At 33.6% G+C, this 26,827-nt stretch overlaps 1 long non-coding RNA gene across 2 annotated transcripts; it reads left to right on the forward strand.

The window, feature by feature from the left end:
• The first annotated feature begins 1,182 nt into the window (after window positions 1-1,182).
• Window positions 1,183-21,166, forward strand: LOC133176745 (uncharacterized). 2 transcript variants are annotated; one of them, XR_009719548.1, is made up of 6 exons: window positions 1,183-1,386; window positions 7,601-7,732; window positions 11,593-11,666; window positions 11,826-12,035; window positions 13,307-13,385; window positions 16,287-21,166. It is a non-coding gene; the product is annotated as an uncharacterized LOC133176745 (long non-coding RNA). The 2 variants fall into 2 exon arrangements; XR_009719549.1 differs by lacking the exon at window positions 1,183-1,386 and adding an exon at window positions 7,180-7,290.
• Window positions 21,167-26,827: the final 5,661 nt, after the last annotated feature.

Below are 26,827 nucleotides of genomic sequence, written 5' to 3' on the forward strand. Positions count from 1 at the left end.
CTAGTAAAAAAAATTGTCTGATTAACCTATTCTACTCAAATTTACTCAAGTAATAAACATTTTTTTTCTGTGTAAAATTTCATTCCGAGTCATCACCGGAACGAATTACTACTTAATCGTAACTGTTGTGGCGTGATGCTTGATTGTGAACCTAATAACATAGAAATACTTATTGGATTATACCTTTGATGTCATTCTGTGATTTATTTTAGTATGTTAATACCCCTCATGGTAAGTATAGAGTAAGAAACGTTATATAAAGGTGTAAATGACAAGTTCAAAATAATTACATGATAAACAAATCAGAGGTCATTCGAGTCACGTATAAAATTATTAAGTCATGCATGTGATATCAGTCAAGTGCAGATATTTCACAAAGGTTTGGTTGTGCATATATTTTAAACCTTTCACTGTGGTGTTTGTGAGCGTGATACGTGATACAGCTGTGATACCAACACGTAAAAGAAGATAGGCTAAGTGAGACTCTTGTAAATTCACATACACACACAAAAGATGTAAAGGTTGCTCCACACCTCTTCAAATTAAGGCTTTGCCACACTACAGCATGTACAAAGCTTAAAAAACTTGCATCGACGTACAGAAAGATTAACATACTCGCTGGCATATGCTGAAGGCTTGTGCCATGCACCATAATCAGGATAATTGCACTGAAGTAAAAAAAATTTAAAATGGTCATTAAATCAACCATATTAGCACCAAAGTGTGCATTCAATTTTCCCTTGGCTCTGTTCATTGGAAAGATTTCGACATTATATCTTTTAAAGGAAAGGTTTGTTTTGTTTGTATGTTGTTTAACGTCCCTCTCGAGAATTTTTCACTCATATGGAGACGCCACCACTTGCCGGTGGAGAGCTGCAAATTTTGTCCTATACTCGGCATTTATGGCCATTGAGCAGTGAGGGATCTTTTTTGTGCCAGCACCTACTGCGACATGGGATCTCGGTTTATACGGTCTCATCCGAAGGACCGGTCTCCACGTCCCACAGTGGGATTCGAACCCGCGACGTAAGAATCAACTCCTTACTCCGCGACTCTAGAGCAGACGCTCTAACCACTGCGCCACACGGGCGACTTTAAAGGAAAGGAATTGTATAGTTTGATATGTGCACACCCTAGATTTTGGAAATGTTAATGCTCTACTTTTATTGTTTTAATTACTTTCATTTTCAGATGTTTATTTTTTGCGAATGTGTGCATTTGGCCGGAAAACAATCTGACATTCCACCTTGAGATGTTATTTGAGAGTTGTTCCGTCCTTAAATGTAAAGCAAGGATTTAAAACAGTGTGAGAAAAGGTTAACATTGTCGCCTATGGGAAATGTATTGGTGGACTGTATACCCCATATATATTGAGTACGTCTATTGGTAAGCATGCTAAGAGAAATTCTACTTGTTAAAAAAATTGTACTTTCAGGCTGAGTTGAAGTTTGTAATTTAATAATATTATCATTTCCAATTGTTGAAATCTATGAAATACACAACTTTTATTTTGCTTAATGTGCATATTTTAAAACAAATCGAGTCGCAATATAGTGTCCTTCCAAAATTTTGAGGTGAAATAGACATAGTGTATATAGACACAGTTAAGGCACGGAACCCATATATGAAATTTAGAAAAGATGTACGGGCTCCACAGACCCAAGATATGACCAAGAATCTGAGGTTGAAAGCAAGGTGTTCTTGTGCACAGAAACCAATGTGTAGGCAAGGAATACTTGTCCCAAGAAGATATTTTCTAACTTACAAAATTTGAATGAGGCAGATTTGGTTCAAACTATATACATGTATTTTTAATCTCACGGCTTTTTACATAGCATGATCATAACTTCCTTTGTGCAAATCAGATTAGAAGGATTCATGATCCTGAGCTAATATAGCTTGTGTCTTTCTTAATTTATAAAAGATACATAACTAATATACATGTATATCACTTGGAATTGTACTTAGGTCAACTTGAATGATTTTGTCACTTTTGAACTAAAAGTCTAAGTAAGTAAGTCTAATATAGAAGCCATTTGAAATCTTTATCCTTGGATGTTTCAATGCAAGCTGACAGACATTGAAATAGTCTTTGTTGATCAATGATGATTTAACCTAAGTTAACAATCTCATTTCATTTTGTGTCATCACATGATAAAGAAAGTTATGATTTTATTAAATTCAATTTGAACAAACTTAGGCTGAAAAAAACAACAACATGTATTTCCCATAACCCAGCTGACCTAATTTTACCCACCGACTCTACTACTTTTTATTCCAAATCGAGATTTTGAATCATACTTTTGTTCATAGTAAAGTTTTCTCGTAGTGCAGTCCATAAAATGCATGTCTCGTACACTGTAAAAACCTGTTTATCCAAGAGTCTTAAAGAGTACTCCTACTTTATATATATATATATATATATATATATATATATATATATATATATATATATATATATATATATATATATATATATATGTATATGTTTGTTTGTTTATTCATATACATGTATGTTTATGTACATGTATATGATAGAAAAACAATGTACAGAATAATTAATTGATGCTTTCAAAATAAAAAGTGTTGCTTGTGTGACGCAGTGGTTAGAGTGTTTGCTCTAAAGTCGCGAAGTAAGGAGTTGATCCTTAGATTGCAGGTTCGAATCCCACTGTGGGACGTGAAGACCGGTCCTTCGGATGAGACCATATAAACAGAGGTCCTATGTCGCAGTAGGTGCTGGCATGAAAAAGATCCCTCACTGAGAGCGGAGTATAGGTCTATTAATTTGCAGCCCTCCACCGACAAGTAGTGGCATCTCCATATGAGTGAAAATTTCTCGAAAGGGAATTAAACAACAAACAATCAAGTAAACAAAATTAACAGTAAAGTAAAAAAAAAAGTTATTCCCTTCTTACCTAGCCTAATTTTTTTTAGCATATGTCACCAGAAACACATAATTTTTTTCATTTGGCCTAATTAAGTTAAATTACTATAGAATTGTGCATTGAATCATTTGATTCTTAATAAGAAACTACTATAAATTGTTAAAATGATAGTGTAGATAAGTTCTATAAAAATGAATGTGGCACTCTCATACATGTATTAATTTCAAACTTTAAAAATTCTAAAACTAATCAAATTAATAATGTAAAGCATTGTAAAGTTTGTATTCAGTCTCTATTTGGCATCTACAGCAACATCAGGGGATTCTCCAAGATCCTAACCCAGATCTAGATGAATTAATTAAGGCACATGCAGATCTCATGACTCCATATTTGGTTATTTTTTGACATGGTCGGTTTCCCAAATCAGGGTCTCCAGATATGGAAAATGGCACAGGTTTCTGGTACAGGTTTTTCAGAATCCATGAGTTCATGTAGGGAACCTAGCACAACTTTCTGTGAAGGGTTTATTTGTAAAACTGTGTTATGTTATATTTCAGTCATTATCCCATGCCTGTTCTTGCCTTGACCACTTTTTCGCATGGCTTTCTATACATATTTTACATATATAGGAGGAGAAATGCTAGTCTGTTACAGGTTTATGGAAGCTAAATTTGTGCCTGTGTTTAAACCACCCAGACAGTTTCATATGGGAGTAACCCCCCCCCCCCCCCCTTATGAACATACAGCTAATTCTCATACCTCCTGTTGTTTACAGTTACATGTATGTAGCGAATAAATTCAATTAATGTGTCAATTTATATTGTTTATTAATTCAAAGCTAAGTTGAGTATATTTTTACATAAGGATTCAATATGTACACAAAAATTCACAAACGAGGTCGGAATCGGTATTCAGTCAAGTTCAAAGTGAAAGTAGTGTACTCAATGTACAGGCCGGCAGGGTCTTGCAGTATGTACAGTCCCTGAAACGTTCTACTTTCCCATTTTTCCGTTCGCTCACCGTTCGTTCAGCGTGCGTTCACCGTTCGTTCAGCGTGCGTTCACCGTTCGCTCTCCGTTCACATTTTTGCGTTCTGCGTTCACCGTGCGTTCGCGTTCACCGTTCACAAAGCGTTCACCGTTCGCTCTCCGTTCGTTCACTTTGCGTTCACCTTGCGTTCAGCGTTCACTTATCGTTCAGTCTTCACTGCCCTTCGGAACTCCGAAGTGAAAGGACTTATCTTTTTTGTAAGTAAAGTTTTACGGGATTTGAAATTTAATAATTCACATATCGTGTTTAAAGGATCATTATTTTATTGGAATAAATTATCTACAATATGTTTTATTATTATTCTAACTTAGCTGTTAGGTTATTATTCAAATTACTCTGGAAAATAAATGTTGTTATATGTATGTACCTATGTAGAACGATGCTGAAAAATTAAATTTAAATACGGGCAATATAGGGGTACTTCAAGCACTGCAACATTTTGCTTTTATGTTAAAGAGAGATAATAATCCATGTTAATTTATTTAGCAACTGCAGGAAAATTAGAAAGTTTTTATTACTAACACGTTTTTTTTTATTATTATAGAAATACATTTTTATAACTAGTTCTGAGAATTATAAACAGTACTGCGGATATGCAGTTAATTAAATATCTTTGGAGCGAATTAAATTGATAGTGTGGTTAAAAAATATTCATTGAAATGTAATATACTACAATTTAGATATAGATATATAAATTCTACTGTTAGAGAGAAAAATTCCTTTCTTCACAGTAACTTTATAATATGTTTGCCATTCAATATGATTAAGACCCCCCCCCCCTCCCCTTTTCAACGTAGATCGGTCAATTAGTCAGTATTTCCAGTATATTTTAATTCAATATTTAAAAAGAAGTAAACGCATTTTGTAGCACAAAAATTTCAGTGTCAAAACAAACATGCATCTTAAAAGTCATTAAACAATAGTAGTTCAAAATATAGACGCGCCGACGATGGTATTTTAAAATGACCAGGGAGTATGTTTCAAATTCATTCGCTCGCTCCGTGATCGGGAGGTCGTGAGTTCGGATCTCGGCCGCGACAGACCCAAGTCGATAAAAAATGGGTAGCAACTGTTCCTTCGCCATGCGCTCGGCACTTTGAAGTGAAAGTTGCGGGTCCTTCGGATGAGACCTTAAAAACCGAGGCCTCGTGTCACGGCAGGCGTTGGCACGATAAAGATCCCTCACTGCTCAATGGCCCTGAGTGCCGAGTAAAGGTCAAAATTTGAAGCCCTTCACCGGTATATGGTGACGTCTCTATATGAGTGAAAAATTCTCGAATGGGACGTAAAACAACATACAATCAATCAATCAAATTCATTCGAAGTGTTTATGCCCAATGTATTTTATTTATTTATTTATCGGAAAAATTGGAATCAGATCTAGAAAAGATAAAACATGTAAAACTTCTTGGAAATACTACAGTGTAGCACTTCGCCTTTGGTGTGTCGAAACTTTCACACCTGCACATGTACAGTGTCGAATGATTTTGATTGACAGGACAAGCACGTGGACTTCGTGTGAACTTGAATCAGGAAAATAAAAACCGATTATGACTGTCAAACAAAGTGAATTTGTTGATAAATAAAAAAGGTTACTTTCACTGCCTGATATATTTAGATACAAATGAAGAATTTTTGTTTATACAGGTACAAGAACGTGCATTTGTGGAAAGGGGGGGGGGGCTAAAACGTAATCTCTCTCTCTTTTGTCCGTTTAATCAAAACTATGACACGTATTACTTAAATACCAAGTTCTGAAATTTTAATCTATAACAAATAATATGAATGCTTCTTTGTATCACCTTGTCCGAGTATAATCACGGGGAATTATTGTTTATAGATACATGTAGAAGTCTGCTGAATAAATCATCATTAAAAAAATGAAAAGACACATAGATATATTATTGCATTAAATTTTTAAAATAGGAGTGTATACATGCAATACGTCCACAGACTAGCAAAATATTTTTTTTCTCATCATTTTACAATGAATTGCCTTGACACGGAAATACATGTATGGTTGTTACAACCGTTGTAATTCATTCTATAAGTCAGTAATGAACTCTTCGAAAATCATTATTTGTAATGGTTTTATATGTCAAATAAGAACAAGAAAACATTGATGTAACCATCAATTGTCGCCCGGGAAATAAATAAAGTAAACAATGGAAATGAGTCTTGATCATCAAACCGCTTCGATATGTGTAAAAAAGGCATGCGTCTAAATGATGGAGACGATAGTCGAGAATATTTTGAAAACTTATAGTCGGATGAAAATCGAACAAAAACGATACCCTTTTAAACTTTATCAATTCCTCAAGTAAATGTTGGCTGCATAAAATATAAATTGAAACCAGACACATGCATCACCTATTTTCAAAAATGTCTTTCACTTTAAGAGTATAAAACACGAACTGTGTAAAATACGTTTTTACGTTTATATGCGATAAGTAAAATTCGATGTTTTAAAAAAAAGGGACCTGTCGTTTTTTCGATAGTAAATGATAAGCAACTTTATATAATAAATATGAAAAACATATATATTTTTACAGATTCACTTTATGGAAGTAAATATATTGTGTATCTCGTAATTTATATAGGGAAAGAACATTCTGATTAACAATCTTTTTAATGTTTAGAAAACCTTTAATTCTGAATAACTTCTCCCACCTCAATCCCCATATACCAACACTTAAACTTATATGTATAGAGCAGCCCGGTCCTCCGGGCTGCAATAAACATATCTATTTTACAACTAGAATAATTTCATCTTTTAAACTACAGCGTTCGGTAACAATGACAATGTTTTAAAGCGATAACAATCGTGTGATTAAACAGTTGAATTTAAACATCATACATATGTGCAGAAAATATTGTAAGAAACTTAATTAATAGTTTTACTAAATGTGCATGTTTCATCTTTCTTAGGACAATTTTTGAATATTTATTTATTTTCCGCCTGACATTAGAATACAATAGAATAGATACAATGCACGGAAAAGATCAGAGGCATTCCGAATAAATCGTTCATCTTGCGTTCACCGTTCACTTTGCGCTCGCGTTCGCGCTCCGTTCGCGTTCTGCGTTCGCTCACCGTTCAGCGTTCACCTACCGTTCACCAAGTTGCGTTCAGCGTTCACACATCGTTCACTCACCGTTCGCTCACCGTTCGCTCTCCGTTCGTTCACCGTTCGCTCACCGTTCAAGTGGGAAAGTAGAACGTTTCAGGGACTGTAAGTGACATGCATGTGTCATTTTATGAAGGGGTATAAATGAAAACTATTATCATGGAACAGGATTACATGAATGAGGACATGTACATTCTTTGGAAGCAGTCAGTCAACTTATTCAAGTGTGTGTGAACATGCACACTAACATTTTTCATATTTTATTGATAGCATGATCGATACATGTATTAATTTTGTCTAATGTATTATTTGTCAGCATGGTCAGTAAAACATGCTTTTTAACTGTATTATTTATTTAACTAAACAATGTTGGGACTTAAATCAGTGCAAGATGAAGCAAATTCACAATTTATGATTATTTTCAAATAATGAACATAAATGGAACGTGGAATGTTTGTATGTGTTTAATGTCTGTCTGTGAATGTTTTAGGATGGATGTTTTGTGATACTGAAGTATAACATCGATTTTTTTAGGTTCATGGTGATACAGGAAAACTTCAAGGTTCCTGCAGATGGTGTTTAAAACTATTGGCCAGTGAACACAAACCCATTTAATTATATTTTGAACCTTCACCAGGAGAAAAAAGATGGCAGTACTTCTAATGCGTAAGTAGAATTGTTTTAAAAAGCTTCTTTTTTTTGTTTTGGGGTGGGATGAATGATTAAACAAATACATCATGTACATAAGCGTTGAAATCCCTTTAATACAGGGTGTTTCAACAAACATGTCCTTCTTTTACTACTTCACATGAGTCCGTCAAAAAAGGAAAGATCAGTGTTTTGTAACGATTTATCTAAAAATAAACATTACAATGCAGTCTTTGCCAAATCTTTTTTTCAGTACATGCCCTTCGGGCAGGTTTAACCACTTATTACGCTAGCCCGAACAAATATTCACATGCCCAGAATTTTATCAAGTAATTTTATTCTTATTTGCCTTTTCATGGCAAGGAAATGATCCGAAATCCATTTCTATCGATCTATTGTCTAGCCATTAATATTGTTTTCAACCTGTACACTTTTTGTGTTTCTTTTGCAAAAGAGTTCCCTGGAAATCGTGGTAGAATAAACTATCGTTAAAATTTTATTTGGTGCTCCACTTCAGATGAAAAATCAGACTTTTAAGTACATTTAATGTTATTGGTATTACTTAATTTGATAATACGGAGGCTTAGGCCTCAGAATTCACATGCCCTTTGGGCTTGTAAGTATGCAATTTCCACATGCCCCCTTCCAATTTTACCAGGTCCCGGGCTTTGGACTCCCGGGATTTGTCGAAGACTGATTACAATGTACTTTTTATAGTTTTTTGAAAGTACATGAAGTGTTTTATTCCAAAGATTTTTAGCTCACCTGAGCCAAAGGCTCAAGTGAGCTTTTCTGATCAGAATTTGTCCGTTGTCTGTCGTTGTTGTTGTCATTGTCGTTGTTGTTGTAAACTTTTCACATTTTCATCTTCTTCTCAAGAACCACTGGGCCAATTTCAACCAAACTTGGCACAAAGTATCCTTGGGTAAAGGGGATTCAAGTTTGTTCAAATGAAGGGCCACGCCTTCTTCCAAGGGGAGATAATTAAGAATTTGTGAAAAATTAATGGCATCATTAAAAAATCTTCTTCTCAAGAACCACTGTGCTCGAAAATATGAAACTTATGTGGAAGCATCCTCAGGTAGTGTAGATTCAAGTTTATTCAAATCATGACCCCCGGGGGTCGGGTGGGGCCACAATGGGCGATCAAAGTTTTTCATAGGAATATATAGGAAAAATCTTTAAAAAATCTTCTTCTCAAGAACAGCAAAGCCATGATTGGTCATATTTACATGGAAGCATCCTCAGGTAGTGTAGATTCAAGTTTGTTCAAATCATGACCCCTGGGGGTCGGGTGAGGCCACAATTGGCGATCAAAGTTTTACATTGGAATATAGGAAAAATCTTTAAAAATCTTCTACTCAAGAACAGCAAAGCCATGATTGGTCATATTTACATGGAAGCATCCTCAGGTAGTGTAGATTCAAGTTTGTTCAAATCATGACCCCCGGGGGTCGGGTGGGGCCACAATGGGCGATCAAAGTTTTACATAGGAATACATAGGTTAAATCTTTAAAAATCTTCTACTCAAGAACAGCAAAGTCATGTTTGGTCATATTTAAATGGAAGCATCCTCAGATAATGTAGATTCAAATTTGTTCAATTCATGACCCCCCCCCCCCCCCGAACCACTTTTTTATTTAAACTTTTCAACCTTTCAAGACTGAACTGAATTCTGCTTTTTCCTAGCCATAGTGCTCAGGTGAGCGATGTGGCCTCTGGGCCTCTTGTTTAAAATCTCGTGATCATGCAGGAAGTATGAACATATTCCTGATCTCGTTCATTATACTCAAAACGTTTGACATCTTTATGTATCATACCCTGTACAAAATGTTCCACCTGGAAAAAGGCATAATCAAGACAGAATTCTCAGTAAAATTCCAGGCGTAAAACTTACTATAAATGTTAAAGCAATATAAGCAGAAACCAAGCGTTAACCAAGCGGAGACTAGCTGGAAATTTGAGGCGAAAATGTAATTAGTTCCGCCTGGAAATTGACATTCTGCCTGCATGGAATTGAAATTCCACCTAGAATTGAAATAACAGGATTCCGCCTGAATATAGATTCCATTTAAACTGTCCAAAATATTTCTTTTTATAATTTCCAGCTATTTTCCCACTGAACTAAATTCAGCCTAAAATTTGATGACTGGAATCTGTTAAATTTAGGCAGAATCTCTGAGAGCCTGGAATTTGTGGATTCGGTGGAATACCCTTGGTGTCCAACGAAATTCTGGGCGGAATCCACCTTAATTGTTTGTACAGGACTAAATCATAATCACTAAAATGTTTAATTTCACATCAGTCAGTCGTAAAATTAAGTGCCAACTTGACTCAGAATTACCTTACTACCTGCTAAGATGCTAGAAAGCTAAAAATACATGCAGGGTTTTCTAGTAAATGTTGTTGAAAATCGTAATTTATTCATTTTGTTTTCCAGAAATTTTTATTGGTCTGTTGGGACTTACTAGCGACAGATTTTATTAGTCCAAATGAAAATGTATTAGTCTGATCAGACTAACGGACTAACATTAGTGTTGAACCCTGACATTAAAATATCTCAGGCATATATTTAGTCAGGCCATGCTTACACTGTATAAAACATGATGCTGGAAAGTTGAATTGAAAATTTAAGTCTCCTTTATCAGTCTCTAACAAAAAATTTTAACTAAATCAGTAGAATTAATTTAAAATTCATAGTCTTTCCGAAATGTTTAGACTTTATATTTTGCAATAATTACTTAAGTGTTCATTATTGATATCCCTTATCTTAATTCCTGAAACTGACAAATCACAGTAGCCTAGACGGTAGTTGTTGTCGGTACTCGCATTATAATTAATAGGTCCCTGTTCAATTCTTGTTCCTAGCACCTTGTCAATCCAAGATGTTTGAAATAGGTAATGAGATTGTTCGGTTACTAAGCTGTGACTCTATAAGTGAAAGATGCATGTGTTTTAAATGAAACCTTAAAAATCAAGGTCTCATTTCATGGTAGGCAAAATAAAAAAAAAACCCTCCAGTGTTAAGCTACTAGTATACATTGTAGTGAAACCAAATATCGAAATTTTATGATATGGTGTCATATGTTTTTTTTTTTTTTTCAACCACAAATTAAATCCCCTCAAATCATGAAAATTTAAACCAGTGAAAATAACCAATTTTGCATTAATTGAGAAACTTGCATGTATTTGAAAGCTTCCTGAAATACCAGTAGTGTAGATTCAAGTTTGTTCAATTCATGGACCCTAGGGGTAGGGTAGGGCCACAGAAGAGGATCAAAGTTTACATGGAATGACAGAAACATGATTTAAATTAGTCATATTTATTGTATCCATGTTCTTACCAAATTTCTGTTGCACTTTTCTCAGCAACTACTCATCGAAGGTGCTTAATATTTTAGCACGCTCTCTGTTTAGGCATGCCATATGGTAGGATGTATTTTTGTAGGAATCCCATGTTAACTTCCTGTTCATCCCTCCATCTGTCCGTACTAAATTTCCATCACAGTTTTCTCAACAACTGTTAAGGATGATGCTTGAAAGTTTAGCACACTTTTAAATTGTTTAGGCATGCCATATGGTGGGATTCATTTTTGTATGAATTTGACGTCAACTTCCTGTTTACCCCTGTGCTTGTCCGTACCAAATTCAAATCAGTGTGGGAATTATAATTACTAGTGAGCATTGGCTCGATCACAGACTTCTTGTTTTCTATTTGATAGGAATGTCTTTTACTTTAATTACACTGTAGCTAAAATACTTATTTAGTTCTTCACAAATATTCTAAGAATGTTCTTTTTTTTATAATATGTGTAACCATTACTGTTTCTTGAGTCAAGATTTTTTTAATTTATTTTATTGGTATTTATTTCTACTAGAAGCAGCTACTAGGGAAGATTTAATGAAGGAAGATGAGGAAGTGGAGAAAAAGCTGAAGAACAAGGAGGACAAGGTGAAAAAAGGACAAGGTTATTACATTATGTATCTCACAGTAATTTTACAAAGCCCTCTCAAATCCTGATTTATATAGTTTTTTTGTAAAACTTAAGAATGAATTCTTATTTAGTTCTTGATCCTTAAATATAAATGAAGAAGGTAACAATTTTTACAGGGCACAGTGACTTGCAGTGTGTGTCATGTAACATTATTACAACATCTATATCATGGGTCCATAATTTTAAGTAAGTCATTCATCAACCACTTTATCTGTACTGGAAACCATTTCTGAGAGGGATGAAGTGATGGAAGATAATGAGCCAGAGGGTGGAACGGAAGAGAAAGGGAAAGAAATAAAGAAAAAGGCAGAATGAAAAAGGACTAGGTAATTATTATCACAATACCCCCCCCCCTTCCCCATCAATGTATTTCTTCAAGTCAACAAAATTACCATGTACTTATCTTATTCTTTCATAAATATTTTGAGAAAAAATATCAAAACATCAACTTTGACTGGATGTAGTGACTTGCATGTGTGTAATTAGCTATGGTCGATACAATGACCTTGTCAGCAAAAACAATCTTTCATTACATGTAAGTCGAATGCGGACTGATGTTTTTAATACTAATTGTTTGGCCATTATTTACACATTGAATTGTCTGTTTACACATTGAATTGTCTACAGACTTTTCCGTTTTCCCGATCATGACAAGGAGCACACATCAAATGTGAATGATTGGCAGAGGATGTTTACTCCTATATTGCACCTGATCCCACCTCTGATGTTTTTAGTGGTCCGTGTTTGCTCCTGATTTGTATTTTTTCTATGGACTCTTGAGCTTCGTTATCTCCATAATTATATGATTGTACAGTGAAAACTGTCTAATCTGACACCTGTGCAATCCGTCACACTGAAATTCCAAGGTTAAATTTCATTCCCATTTTACTTTTTTCTATGTTTTTTTACACTGATCAATACGACACCCTATCTATTCCGACAAAAAATTTGTCTCCCAGTGCAGGTCGGATTACACAGGTTTCACTGTATGATTTAGTGGTATTTGAGTACTCTTTACTGGAACCCAGGAACATCTTTATTTTTTTTTACTTTGTGTCATCTAGTTTAAGATAATGAGATTGGACTGTATATAGGTAATTCATCATGAAAAATGTTACATGTTACATGACTATGCCCTGACTTTACCTTAGGCTGAAAATGTCGATCAAGACACATTTCTAGTCTTTGCAAGTACTTGTAAATCTGTTCAGTCATGTTTTTTTTTTCTTTTGTGTGAATCAAGCTGCACACTTTGAAACTTTGAATCATAACCTTGTTAATTGATGCCTGTTATAGGGGAAACGTTATTTCTTGACCAGGCTTTAATAGCAGCAAGAAATATAGGTGAATTTGAGGTCATGGAAATATTTTAGGTAATAACAAAAGTATGTATTTCACATTCTAGTACCAAAACGTTTCTGTCGAAGTCAAGCAGGTACATGAAAATGAATAAGTTACTAACCACTCTTTTCTCAGATAAATCACTAAAAAGGTTCAGTATGCCAAGATTTTTCATGAATCTGGTAAAATCCGAAACTTGACAAATTGAGTTTTTGTCAGTTTAGTAGTTTATCGAATTGGATTTTTTTTTTTACAGAACTTGCAATAGAAGAAAAAGTTGAGGAAATGAAGAGGAAGAAATTGAAGATGAAAAGAAGAGCTCTGGGAGGAAAAAAGTGAGCATAGTGCAGTTATTTCTATCATTTTACATTTTATTGCTGCATTATCAGATGCCGTCTGAATCATAAACCTTATCTACTGATAAAGATGATGGGCAAACAAGGCAAGTAAATGCCTATTGTGTGACAAAAAAAGATGTAAAACGTTAAATCTTAATCATGTCAAAATTTTCTTTGATACTTCATGTAACATTATTGTATACCTTATGTAAAATCTTTGCAATTTGCTACAATCTTATAACGATTAATATTATTGATCTATGAAATAGCAGATACACACCAAAAGAGGGCAAAAATGGTCATTTTTTCCTCCTATATCATACTTTTTAAATATGAGTAGGTCTTCACTCCATATTTTGGTAAGATTATACTCGAAGCATATTTAAAACTTTTCCTATTTCGTTTGACAAAAACATGGTGAAATGACCAACTCTTCTAAAAATAGACTTTTATGTCACAACTAGTGATGGGAATTGGTAAGAATTTCATAATCGATGATCAGGCTACTGTAACTAACTAATTATCAATTATAATCGGACATTTACAAAGTCTGTCAATTTTAGTTTATTAAATGGTAAGAATGGTTTCTGTGGTGGTCCAGCTGTAGTTGGAATAACTGTGTCTCGGAACAACCCCTAGTCCTTAGGACAATATCATTTTAACGACAGAATGTTCTATCTAGTCAAGCTGGTTCTACGCTCATTTTGTAGAATCCAAAGTACGTCCATACCCAGGAATGAGCATTGTTACCTGGGTATGAATACAATGTCTCTTTGTCTGTGCCATTACGATATGCATATAAGTTAATAGAAAAGTTGCGGCTGGAATATTTGGCTTAAAAACTATTACGCTTTTAAAATAAAATAAATAACCCGATTAATCAGAATAAAAAATTTGTAATCGAGTGCTTGGATTATGCCAGCAATTGACTGATTTTCGATTATAATCGATGATTGGAACACCACTAGTCACAACAACATTCATATCATGGTTTGACATTAACTTTTATGAGTACTAGATCAGTCGTGCTACTTCCCATAATTTTTACTAGCTCTGACCATAAATTCACTAGCCCTGACCAAACTTGAAAATTTTCTATTTATAACCTCCTATTATAATGGGAAAAAAGTTTTGAAACCATACTACAGTGTATCTCTCGCATGTGTTCATGTATACATTTTGACAGACTGTTGAGCCCATAGGTAGCAGCCCAATGAGTGAACATGCGAATGTTATAAGCTTTAAAGAACATTAATTCAAGGAACTTAAATAAAATTATTACCGTAAATATACATGTAAATAAATTAAAAACTGTAATATTCAATGAATATTTATACCAAATGATACTGAACAAAGCTGAGGTTTCGATTGTGACTTGTCTATTACAGCCGGTCTAAAAAAAAAAGCAATTGTGTCATGCAGGAAAGTTTTCTTTTTCAGAGCAATGGCTGTGTTTGCAATCTGAAAATTAAGAAAATTTCTTTAAAAAGTTTTTAGTCAGAGCATTTATTTGAAAGACTGAAATGAGAGTTAACATTTATTTCATCCACACAACCAGTCGGGCAAGTTATTGAACATTTAACATGACGGACCATGCATTTACTAGACTGGGTCAGTCGGACGTGCCTTAGTGTCAAACCCTGCATATCTTTCAGAAATATATTTGAAATCCATTTAGTCAAGAGCCACATTTTTAAACGTGATTTACATATGTAAATGCCCATTTTTGTCATGAGCTACATGTATGTAGTTTAGTGGTTAGCATGTTAGTCTCTTAGAAAAAAAACTGATATTCAGGATTTAATTTCATTGCTTGGTTTTCAACCCCTAGAATACCATTTTTTTTTTTTTATCATAGAATGATTTTTGCTTAAAGAATTTTCCACAGAAAAGTTTTGTTTGTAATATAATGTTATACCTTTCAATAAGAAGAACTTTACTCTAAATACTAAACTCAGTATTTGAATATGACTTTTATACATTTGAAGCTATAGGCTTTTTGCATGCCTTGTTCACCCATCTCCTTATGCACATTATGAAACATGTAAAACTAATTATTACATATTACTGTTACTTGGTAGACTTTTAGTGTAATTAAAATTAGGTCTTTCATTTTACTCCATTTATTAATATATGTTACTAATGAGAGACAGATAAATATACAGGAAAAGCTAAATGAATCTAAATTGTGTAGCTTGTTGAATGTTTTCATTTATAATATTCTTATAAGTGACTTGCTTGGATACATGTTTTCATTTTGAAAAAATCCTTATTTGTCTAGATGCATGTATTCTGTTGTGAGTACTTATATAGTCCTAACTATAAAGATTCCAACCTTTTGATATGTAAATTATAGAACAAGATGAGATTAAAGTTTGGCACTTTAAACTGAAAAGCTTGATAGGAAACCAAAGGCAAGGACAAAAGAAAAGGATAACCCAAAATTTCAGAAAGTGTTTGTTAAGTTGTGAATATACTTTTCGCTGTGTATTCTTTTTAGTGCCTTTGTCGGAAAGCAATGTCCACTGATTCAAGTACAACGCTAAATGTCTTGCACAAATACACATAAAGAAGAACATTAACAAATGCTTTAAATCAAATCTCCGCTAACTTGCTCAATAATCAACTTCTGCCAAATATTGTACACGCTAAATATTATACATTTACAGTAATTCAAAAGGCTAACAAGTTCTAAAGGATAATCATTTAATACAAATCAAATACACAAAATGTTAACTAGCTGTTTTAGGAATTTTAATTTTAAAATTTATTCTTGTCCTTTTGCTTTTAAAGAAGTGTTGTGTCTTAATTAAGATTGGAAACTTGATCACTGATATATTTTTATTTCATTTTTATGTAAAAGCTTTAATGGTTCTATTATATAATTATGTATTTCAGTTCCATTTGTAAGATGTGTGGACAAAAGAAAAACAGCCATAGAGTGCCGATGTGGAGTGGAATAAGTCAGTATGACTTAAACATGGTCAATTGAAGTGTTTGAATGCCCCTCCAGAAAGCAGAACAATCTTTGAATTTGCAGGAAAGAGTATAAAATTTGCTGTTAAAATATCATAACAGCTAGACAAAGATTAAATAACAACTACATGTACATCTAAAGAATTCTTTTGTCATAATAGTGATTCATGTGCTAGTACATGTGACAAGTGCTATAACGACCTAATATAAGTGTGTTTTAGGAGCATGTTGACTCTATTGTAAATGTATTGACTCCTTATATGACCTCATTTATATATAACATTATATGAATGGTAGTGTAGTGACTTGAAATGTGTGTTAGTAGTATAGCTCGTTATGTGTGGTAATTTTGTTATTTGTTTTACATGTATGATAGTACATATAGTATGGTGACTCATGTGTTGGGAATTAATGTATAATTTTATGTGTGTTACTGGTATAACTCATAATGTGTGTAAATATTGTTTTTTGTAATATATATTAGTAGTGTAGTGACTCGACATGTGTGTAAGTAGTGTAGTGACTCGACATGTGTGTTATGAGTGTAGCTTATGATGTGTGGTTATTTTGTGTACGTATGTAGTATGGTGACTCATGTGTTAGGAATGTATAATTTTATGTATGTTACTGATATGCCTCATCGAGTGATTTAAAATGGTTATTTGTAATGTATATATTAGTAGTAAAGTGACTCGACATGTGTGTTAGTAGTGTAGTGACTCGACATGTGTGTTAGTAGTGTAGCTTATTATGTGTGGTAATTTTGTTATTTGTTATGTGAGTTGTACATGTAGTATGGTGACTCATGTGTTGGGAATGTATAATTTTATGTGTGTTACTTGTATAACTCATTGTGTGTGTTTTAATATAGTTATTTGTAGTGTATATATTAGTATTGTAGTGACTCCACAAGTATGTTAGTGTGTAGTGACATGACATGTGTGTTAGTAGTGTAGTGACTCGACATGTGTGTTTGAAGTGTAGCTTATTATATGTGGTATTTTTGTTATATGTTATGGTTGTTGTATATGTAGTACGGCAACTCATGTGTTGGGAAAGTATATTTTAATTTGATGTGTGTTACTGGTATAGCTCATTGTGTGTTTTAATAATTTTTTTTGTAATGTATATTTTATTAGTGTAGTGACTCGACATGTGTGTTAGTAGTGTAGTGACTCGACATGTGTGTTAGTAGTGTAGTGACTCGACATGTGTGTTAGTAGTGTAGCTTATTATGTGTGGTAATTTTGTTATTTGTTATGTGTGTTGTACATGTAGTATGGTGACTCATGTGTTGGGAATGTATTATTATATTCTTGCTCCAAAAGATACTGTTTTACCCTTGTCTGTCTAGCTGTGTGTGTGTCTGTCTGACTGTCCATAACAAATTTTTGGTCACAGTTTTCTCAGCAACTACTCATTGCAGATGCTTGAAATTTTAGCATACTCTTTGTTTAGGCTTGGTGGGAATCATTTTCATACAAATCTGATGTCAACTTCCTGTTTATCCATGTGTCTGTCCATACCACACATAACACATTTTCGTCGCAGTTTTCTAAGCACTACTTATTGCTTGAAATTTTAGCACACTCATTGCTGAGGCATGTCATATGGTGGGATTCATTTTTGTATGAATTTGATGCCAACTTCCTTTTTATCTGTGCGTCTGTCTGTACCATACATAACGAATTTTTTTCGCAGTTTTTTCAGCAATTACTCAGAGCAGATGCTTGAAATTTTAGCACATTCTTTATTTTGGCATGCCATATCGTGGGATTTATTTTTGTACAAGTCTGATGTCAACTTCCTGTTTATCTGTGTGTCTGTCTATACCATATATAACAAATATTTGTTGCAGTTTCTCATCAACTACTTATTGCAGATGCATGAAAGTTTACACACTCTTTGTTTAGGCATGCCATATGATGGGATTCATTTCTGAATTTGATGTCAACTTCCTGTTTAACTGTGCATCTGTCTGTATAATATGGAACAAATTTTTGTCAAAGTTTTCTCAGCAACAACTCATTGCAGATGCTTGAAATTTTAGCACACTCTTTGTTGACGCATAATTGTCATATGGTGGGATTCATTTTTGTATGAATCTGATGTCAACTTCCTGTTTATTCATGCATCTGTCCATAGTTGAACTTGTGAATATACACATGATAGTGTATATTCAAATCACAGCGGAGGTATTACCAGTGAGCATTGGCTCACAGACTTCTTGTTTTATGTGTGTTACTGGTATAGCTCATCATGTGATTTAATGTTGTTATTTGTAATGTATATATTAGAAGTGTAGTGACTCGACATGTGTGTTAATAGTGTAGTGACTCGACATGTGTGTTTGTAGTGTAGCTTTTTATGTGTGGTAATTTTGTTATTTGTTATGTATGTTGTACATTTAGTATGTTGACTCATTACGTGTTGGGAATATGTGATTTTATGTGTGTTATTGGTAAAGCTCCTCATGTGTTCTTATATTGTTATTTGTAATATACAGTGAAACTTGTCTTATTCGGATGTTGTGTACTCCAAAAACTTGACTTATACAATGTTAACTTTAAGTCACCTGCAGTAGACTCAATTGTTTTAAATGTTGTCTAATCCGGAATGTCGTCTAATCCAGCGAATTTCTCGACATGTGTGTAAGTAGTGTAGTGACTCGACATGTGTGTAAGTAGTGTAGTGACTCGACATGTGTGTTATGAGTGTAGCTTATGATGTGTGGTAATTTTGTTATTTGTTATGTGAGTTGTACATGTAGTATGGTGACTGGTGTGTCGGGATTGTATAATATTAAATGTGTTACTTGTATAACTCATTGCGCGATTTAAAACTGTTATTTGTAAGGTATATATTAGAAGTGTAGTGACTCGATATGTGTGTAAGTAGTGTAGTGACTCAACATGTGTGTAAGTAGTGTAGTGACTCGGCATGTGTTTTATGAGTGTAGCTTACGCAGGTGAGTTAAGGCTAGGTATAGGCATTTCTATTGAAATAAACTAATTCAAGTGCCTAAGAACTATATCTATTTTACAGAGAAAGTTAAAACTTATTGTCTAATTCATACTTGGTACCCACGACATGAGATAGCCAGTACACATTATGACGTCATATTATGACGTCATTGTTCTTTACTGCACAAGATTATAATGGACTTCAACAAAAATGCTTCGGCGCAAGGGCATGCTGTATTTTATTTAACTGAAACAAGGTATATTTTGAAGCAAAATATTCCAAAGATTGTTGGTATTGCTGCACAAATATCAACAGCTCAGTTGTATAATTTCTATTTGTAAAGTTTTAAGTTGAATCAGGGTGAAAATACACAGTCCGGTATAAGTTTCCTCAAATTCCAATCAAATGAGAAAATGCCTAGGATTTGTGCAGCAGTTTTATTAATCTATAGAATATTCTTCTTAGCATTATACAATTTTTATGTAAAAATAAATAGGGTAATCCCTTGCGCCGAAGCTGTTTTGTTGATGCGTTTTATTGCCTCCAGTAGGTAAGAACAATGACGTCATAATATATACTGGCTATAACATATCGCGGGTACTAAGTATGCATAAGAAAATAAATCAAAACTTTCTCGGAATAATAGATATACCTCTTATGCATTTTTATTAGCTCATTTGCATAGAAACGCCTATACCTAGCCTTAACTCACATGCGTATGATGTATGGTAATTTTGTTATTTGTTATGTGAGTTGTACATGTAGTATGGTGACTGGTGTGTCGGGATTGTATAATTTTAAATGTGTTACTTGTATAACTCATCGTGCGATTTAAAACTGTTATTTGTAAGTTATATATTAGAAGTGTAGTGACTCGACATGTGTGTAAGTAGTGTAGTGACTCGACATGTGTGTTAGTAGTGTAGTGAATCAACATGTGTGTTAGTAGTGTAGCTTATTATGTGAGGTTATTTTGTTATTTGTTATGTGAGTCGTACATGTAGTATGGTGACTCATGTGTTGGGAATGTATAATATTATGTGTGTTACTTGTATTGCTCATCGTGTGATTTAAAATTGTTATTTGTAAGGTATATATCAGTAGTGTAGTGACTCAACATGTGTGTAAGTAGTGTAGTGTCTTGACATGTGTGTAAGTAGTGTAGTTACTTGACATGTGTGTTAGTTCTGTAGTGACTCGACATGTGTGTTAGTAGTGTAGCTTATTATGAGTGGTACTTTTGTTATTTGTTATGTGAGTTGTACATGTAGTATGGTGACTCATTTGTTGGGAATGTATAATTTTATGTGTGTTACTGGTATAGCTCATTGTAAGTTTTAATATTGTTACATGTATTTGTAATACTTATTTTGTATTGTTATTTTGATTTGTTTGTTGTACATGTAGCATGGGATTCATTTTGTGTTGGGAATGTAGAATTTTACCTGCGGTAGTGTACATGTAGCTCATTTTGTGTGCTAATATTGTTATTTTTATGTGTAATAGTCATGTAGTGACTCAATATGTGTGTAAGTAGTGTAGCTCATTATGTGTTTTCATGTTGAGTTAGTTTAGAAGAGTGTTGACTTACTGTGTAAGTTAGAGTAGCCTCTTGCTATGTGTGAGCATAATATAAAAAGACACTTTTTTATGATGTGTATATAATTATTAAAACATTGCTAAATATAATATTATATCAACCTCTATTGATAAACTTGCATGTGTTTGAATTTCTAATGTAATGTAAGCTACATGAATAGATCATATTTTGACTGAATTTTGAATGAGCACAATTTGTGATGATTTTTATTTTTGAAATAAACAGAAATTTAATTTTCTTTGTATATGTTTATTTTTTCGTTAGATTGCAGAATAAAACTACATAACTTTTGCAGTATTAAATATCTAGAAATGCTTTTTATGACCAGAATGGTGGATACTTATACAGTTAAAATATACCACTGAGGGAGTTAGCAAGATTCCAGTTCCCCAAGGCCAAGACTATTTCCCGAGGCGAAGCCGAGGGAAATAGTCCTGGTCGAGAGGAACTGAAATCTTGCTAACTCCCGCAATGATATACTTTTAACTGTTTTATTATACTGATAAAAACTTAAAATTTAGAGTTAGAGGATTCAGATAGCATGATTTCATAGCAGGGATTAGCTCACTAACTAACTAACACACGGGGATTAGTCCATTCACATATCATACCAATGTAAAAGTAAAATCTAGAGGATTACGGATAACCGGGAATTAGCTTTCGAAGCAGGGATTAGCTCACTTGACTAACGCACGGGGACTAATCCATTCATTACGATTTCTAGGGAATTAGTCACATCTAACGATCTAATGTTCTATAGGGAAAAAATCAGTAGAGATATGATAAAACTATATAACATGTTATTCTGCTTGGGAGAACAAGTTAAGGGGAAGATCAAATTGGGTAAGAATTATAGACCAATGCAAACTGATGTACAATGTATATAAAAGCAGATAAATGTTTGTCGGTGGTATGCTGTAAATTTTAAATGATAAAAGCTTGACTTCAACTGTAGGAAATTCTCGAATGGGACAAAAATACACACAATCAATCAATCAGCTGTAGGAAATATCCCTACTAAAATATCATGGTAAAGTTAGATCAAAATAACGATAGTGGTTTTATAATGCACATTATTGTGAAACCTAAAAGACATCTTAAAAGAAACGGGGCGTATAAGGCGGGGACAATCACCCGCTCTGAGATAATAAATTTCTCAATCTTTAAAGTTCATGGAAAAGTTATATTTTTCTAAAATAAAGTTTTCAGGAATGGCATTTTCAACATATTTGACTCATTTATTTTATTAAATGGCATTGGTTGATGATTTGTTTTAAAGTTGTAAGTAAAGCATATTTAGTGGAAAACTGGTTTTTTGGAGCCACACAAAATGATTTTTGAAAATGAATGGGACAAGTTCCCTTTCTACATTAACCTTTAAATGACCGAAAAGTAAATGTAAAATTAACTTAAAGTTTTAAAAAATGGAGTCTGAGCCCATTCCATTTGAAAATCGAACATTATAGAAAAAAATACGCTTCAACAACCTCTTTTATTTTAATCACACTGAAACACATCAATGACAAGAAGACTTCGTGGCGAAAAATAAATTATTTATCAATAAATTATTCAGTAAAATAAAGGAAGCTAATGTGTAAAAGATGATATTGACAATACATTTTTTTTTTTTTGAAAAATGTAACTTTTCAAGAACTTTCAAAATTGAGAATCGTGTTTTTTCAGGCTGGGAGATTGTCCTCGCTCTGTACCAGGGACCTTTACAGCGAATATAGGTTTTAAAACATATCATATATAATGTATCCATTTAATAATTGAAAGGGGATTATGCTTTAGAGGTTATTGACTCACACAGCACAGATTCTATAATTGGTCTTCCAAATTGAACATAGATTACCCTCTCCCCCCAAATAAGGAATAGAACAGGAAGTCACAGTCACGGTCTAGCCTTGATATTAAACTGGGAAATACTACGATCTGCATGAAGCATGCAGTATCGAAGGGGTACAGGGATGCCCCCTAGTGTTTTTTTATTCTCCCGAGAAAATAACTGTTGTTAATGTACATAGGAAATTTTAATATAAGGCGTTTTGTCATTTTTTCTTCCTTTTTGCTGCTTAAAAATCGATTTTTAACGCGGGAGGGGGGGGGGGGTGGGACTCCAAAACAGTTTGACAAGCAGGAAAAAAACCTAAACCTATTGTCTAAACTCGAAAATCTTTTCTACATTCGGGCCACAAAAAAGAGAGAGAAACCCCAACCATTTGAACATGGGTAGGAAAACGAGATTATATATATATTTTTTTCTTTTTGTCCTTGGTCTTCTTTTTGGATATCACCAATCCTTCACTTTGAAGCGGTGTTCCACGTTTTCGCATATTGATAATATCTTTCCGCAAAAAATGAGTCACAATTTCTCGAATATTTTTTTTTAATTACGATTCCGCATAAAAAAGGGGGAAAATGTATTACGATTCCGCAAATACATGTATGTTATCTGGATCACTGGTACATAGATAAAATAAAAATTACACAACAGATTAAGATACAAACAGGAGTAGCTGAATAGATTGCTCCCATGCATGTAGTTGTTTTTTTTCTTAAATTTCATTAGAACGCCCTTCTTGTCTCTCTGAGCTGAGTCGAGTTTACTACCAATTGGTCGAACTGGATTTTAAAAAAAAATCACGGAAATAAGTTTACGGAGGGCTTCTGAAATAATACACACCGATCGATGCCTTAACTACATGTAGCACATGTATAATTCTTGTATGACTTTTTAAATAACTTTAAATAACTTAATAAGTCATACCAGATTATGTTCAGTTTGAGACTAAATGAAAAATTGTTACAATTTTCTTAATTCAATTGCAATGCATGTTTCTAACACCGACTATACTACTACGTATAGAACCATGTAAAAATAAAGTGGGTCAATTCTCTTCACTTTGTTGGACTTTCATTTAAATGTACATGTAATTATAAATATATTTCGTGAGGGACTTAAAGGTGGAGTAAGGGTGAGATTAAACACTTTTACCAACAAGCAGTTTTCCTTCACATGCATATATTTCCTGAAATGGGGTGTGTATCGAAATTCATAATTTTGTTTCTTTATTAACTCTGAATAAGATGGAAGGCTTCAAAGACCCCTGACCGTCCTGCATGTTTCGATATTGAGAAAATAAAAAGCTATTTATAAAACGAGCATTAAAGTGTAAAGAATAAAACAAGAGATTACAATTAAATTTGTCCACGGCTCTCCGAAAGGTTCCGGATTTTTTTTTACTATTAGGTAGGGTCATAAGTATGTTTTAGGCGCAATCTTAAGACCTGCCTAGGTACTACTTAAATTTGTCTTAAACCGTAACATAAAATGAACTTAGCTAGGTCTTAGCTAAGTCAAACTTACGTTCGAAATATTTTATGAATCATCATAATTTTCATATTTATTTATATATATACATGTATTTCTAAAAAATGATTTAGTTGCGTTTTTAATTACACATAGATTAAAGTTGACGTCCTTACCTATCGGTTTTAGCTAGGTTAGATTAGATTTCGTATTAAAAATATTCTGTTTAAAATTAGTCTGAATATTTGAAAATAAATATTGCACGGACACAAAATAGTGGTTCACTGTAAATGCATGAATATTGTTTATCACTAGAGACTGCAATGTTTGTCGTTATTCTTTTGTTTTGACAAAGGTTCACTTGCTTTCAAATTGTCACTTTCGCAGACATTGCACGATAACCGAACGTCTATGTACTTGAAATTGAAACTCTTAATAAAACAATAGGGACATATTAAATTCTTTTTACTCCGATGAATCAGCCCATATCAGCAGGCAAAGACTGCAGACGTTTTATGATATACTTATTTACAATTCTAATCAAGGATGGAAAAGAAGATAATTTTTCGTATACCTCCTACATCTCTCTCTCTCTCTCTCTCTCTTATATTAGTGAACTCTGTCTGAATCCACGCTTGTTGCATTCTACGTTTAATCTTATTTAAGCAGACACTCTTTATTAGTTTTCTAGTAAGCACCCTTTAATTCAACGACAATTTTTCTGTGTTTTTTTTTTATATAAATCTATATCATCTCATTTTTGAATATAAAAATCCATGATTACTGTGTACAATTAACTTATAATGCTTAGTGTTTATAACCTAGGTCCCACTAACATTCAATCGTATCCCAAAAATAAAATTTTGCATTTACATGAATGTCATTTAGAGAGTAAAATTGGAATCAGTGATCAATATCACCCCCCTCCCCCTTCCCCCGACGAAAAAATAAAATTCTTATATATACTAATATTAAATAGAGAAAATTATTTTCTTTAATGTATACTATGATTAGATGAATGTTTTGACGTCGAAAGTCAACCTTTGAATAGTTCTAAATATGTGTTTAAAGAAGTTAAAACATGCTTAAGTCACCTCTACCGACTGCCTAAGTTTTGCTAAGATTGTCAAATCTTAGCACGCTTCTAGTTATGGTCTTAAGTTTTAAGACTGTACTTAAGTCCTACTTTAGCATGGTCTTGGACTTAAGTACATTTATGTCACGACCCCCTGAACCGTAATCATGCTGAAAAATTCATTTAATCAAAACAGATTATGGGCAGAGCAAAAATAGACCCCTGAAAACAGATCAGGTGCCATGGAGGAGTAAGCAACCCCTACCGATTGACCGGTGTTGCATATTATTTGTTCCGCCTCGTTTAAAGATCGGGGGGGGGGGGGGGGGGCTAATACGATAACTTTTTAAAGAAAAGGTCCAGCGCGTATAAGAAAAGGTCTGCTTACATTTAAAGGTCCAGGTAGTGCAAAATGCTACTTGCATAAACCTTGACAATCACATAAATTTTCAGAGAATGGGTTTATATCATTTGAAAAAGAATTGTTTACCCTTGTCGTTCAATATGATCTCTAAGGCAAGACTTGCTATTCCCTGTTCAGCTGCTTTGAGTTGTGCTGCTTATGCCCCAAAAATAAATGTAAAAAGTGTCACATTTATGGTGCTATTGTTTGTTGTTTTGTTTTGTTTTTTTACCAGCGTTTGCTTCGATTAAAGGTGTTAAATCTGCCTGTGTGTTCAGGTAATAAAACAAGGGGGGGGGGGGGCGGTGAAGTTATCATACCTCTACCTGCAGGTAGGTAGCAATGGCAATGTAATGACCATGTATTTGCCTTATATCAATTGCTCTGAATTCTTTATTTTAATAATTTATGCCAAGGAACAAATTATAGTACTATTATGATATTCATACTTTAAAATTGTAATTTATATTATTATAGTCTATTTTTAGTAGAATATTTTAAGATATTTCTTATCCCAAGTGTAGATTTCAATACGAAAATCGATTTAAAAAATATACGAATGACTATTCTTCAATTTTGTTTTAACAATCGCCATTTGTTTTCAGTTTATAATTACATTTTAATTATTTACTTTTGGATAGGGTAAAATATGCATATACCTAATGATGTATTCTATGTATATCTACTACTGAAATAAATACATTTAATGCTTAAGCTTTAAACAGGTAACTCAATGTTGAAAACATACATCAGAATGAAAGTATGGTTGAATAGATTTAATTCTTTGAAGCATGGGGGAGGAGGGAAGGGGCTATTAGTTTGCAAATATTTACTCAAGAATAGAAAATAAAGCATATTTTCAGTTGGGCCCATCGAAAATAACATCAGTTGATCCTTTTTTTTGCGTACCAAGGACTTTCTAATATGTGCAACCCCCCCCCCCCCTTTAACTGAAAATTAGTTCAATGTGTAAGCCTTTATCTGTACCTGTAGGGTTTCTGAACATTATCATTGAGATACAGACATCAGCAGAATACGATTTGGGTATCTGGATTAACCGGGCGCAACATGCTGCATACACCCCGGGCACAACATTGAATTTTCGTCA

Source organism: Saccostrea echinata, unplaced genomic scaffold (assembly GCF_033153115.1).
Source record: "Saccostrea echinata isolate AGI-Se365-2 ecotype Australia unplaced genomic scaffold, CSIRO_AGI_Sech_v1 ptg000081l, whole genome shotgun sequence".
Classification (NCBI taxonomy): Eukaryota; Metazoa; Mollusca; class Bivalvia; order Ostreida; family Ostreidae; genus Saccostrea; species Saccostrea echinata.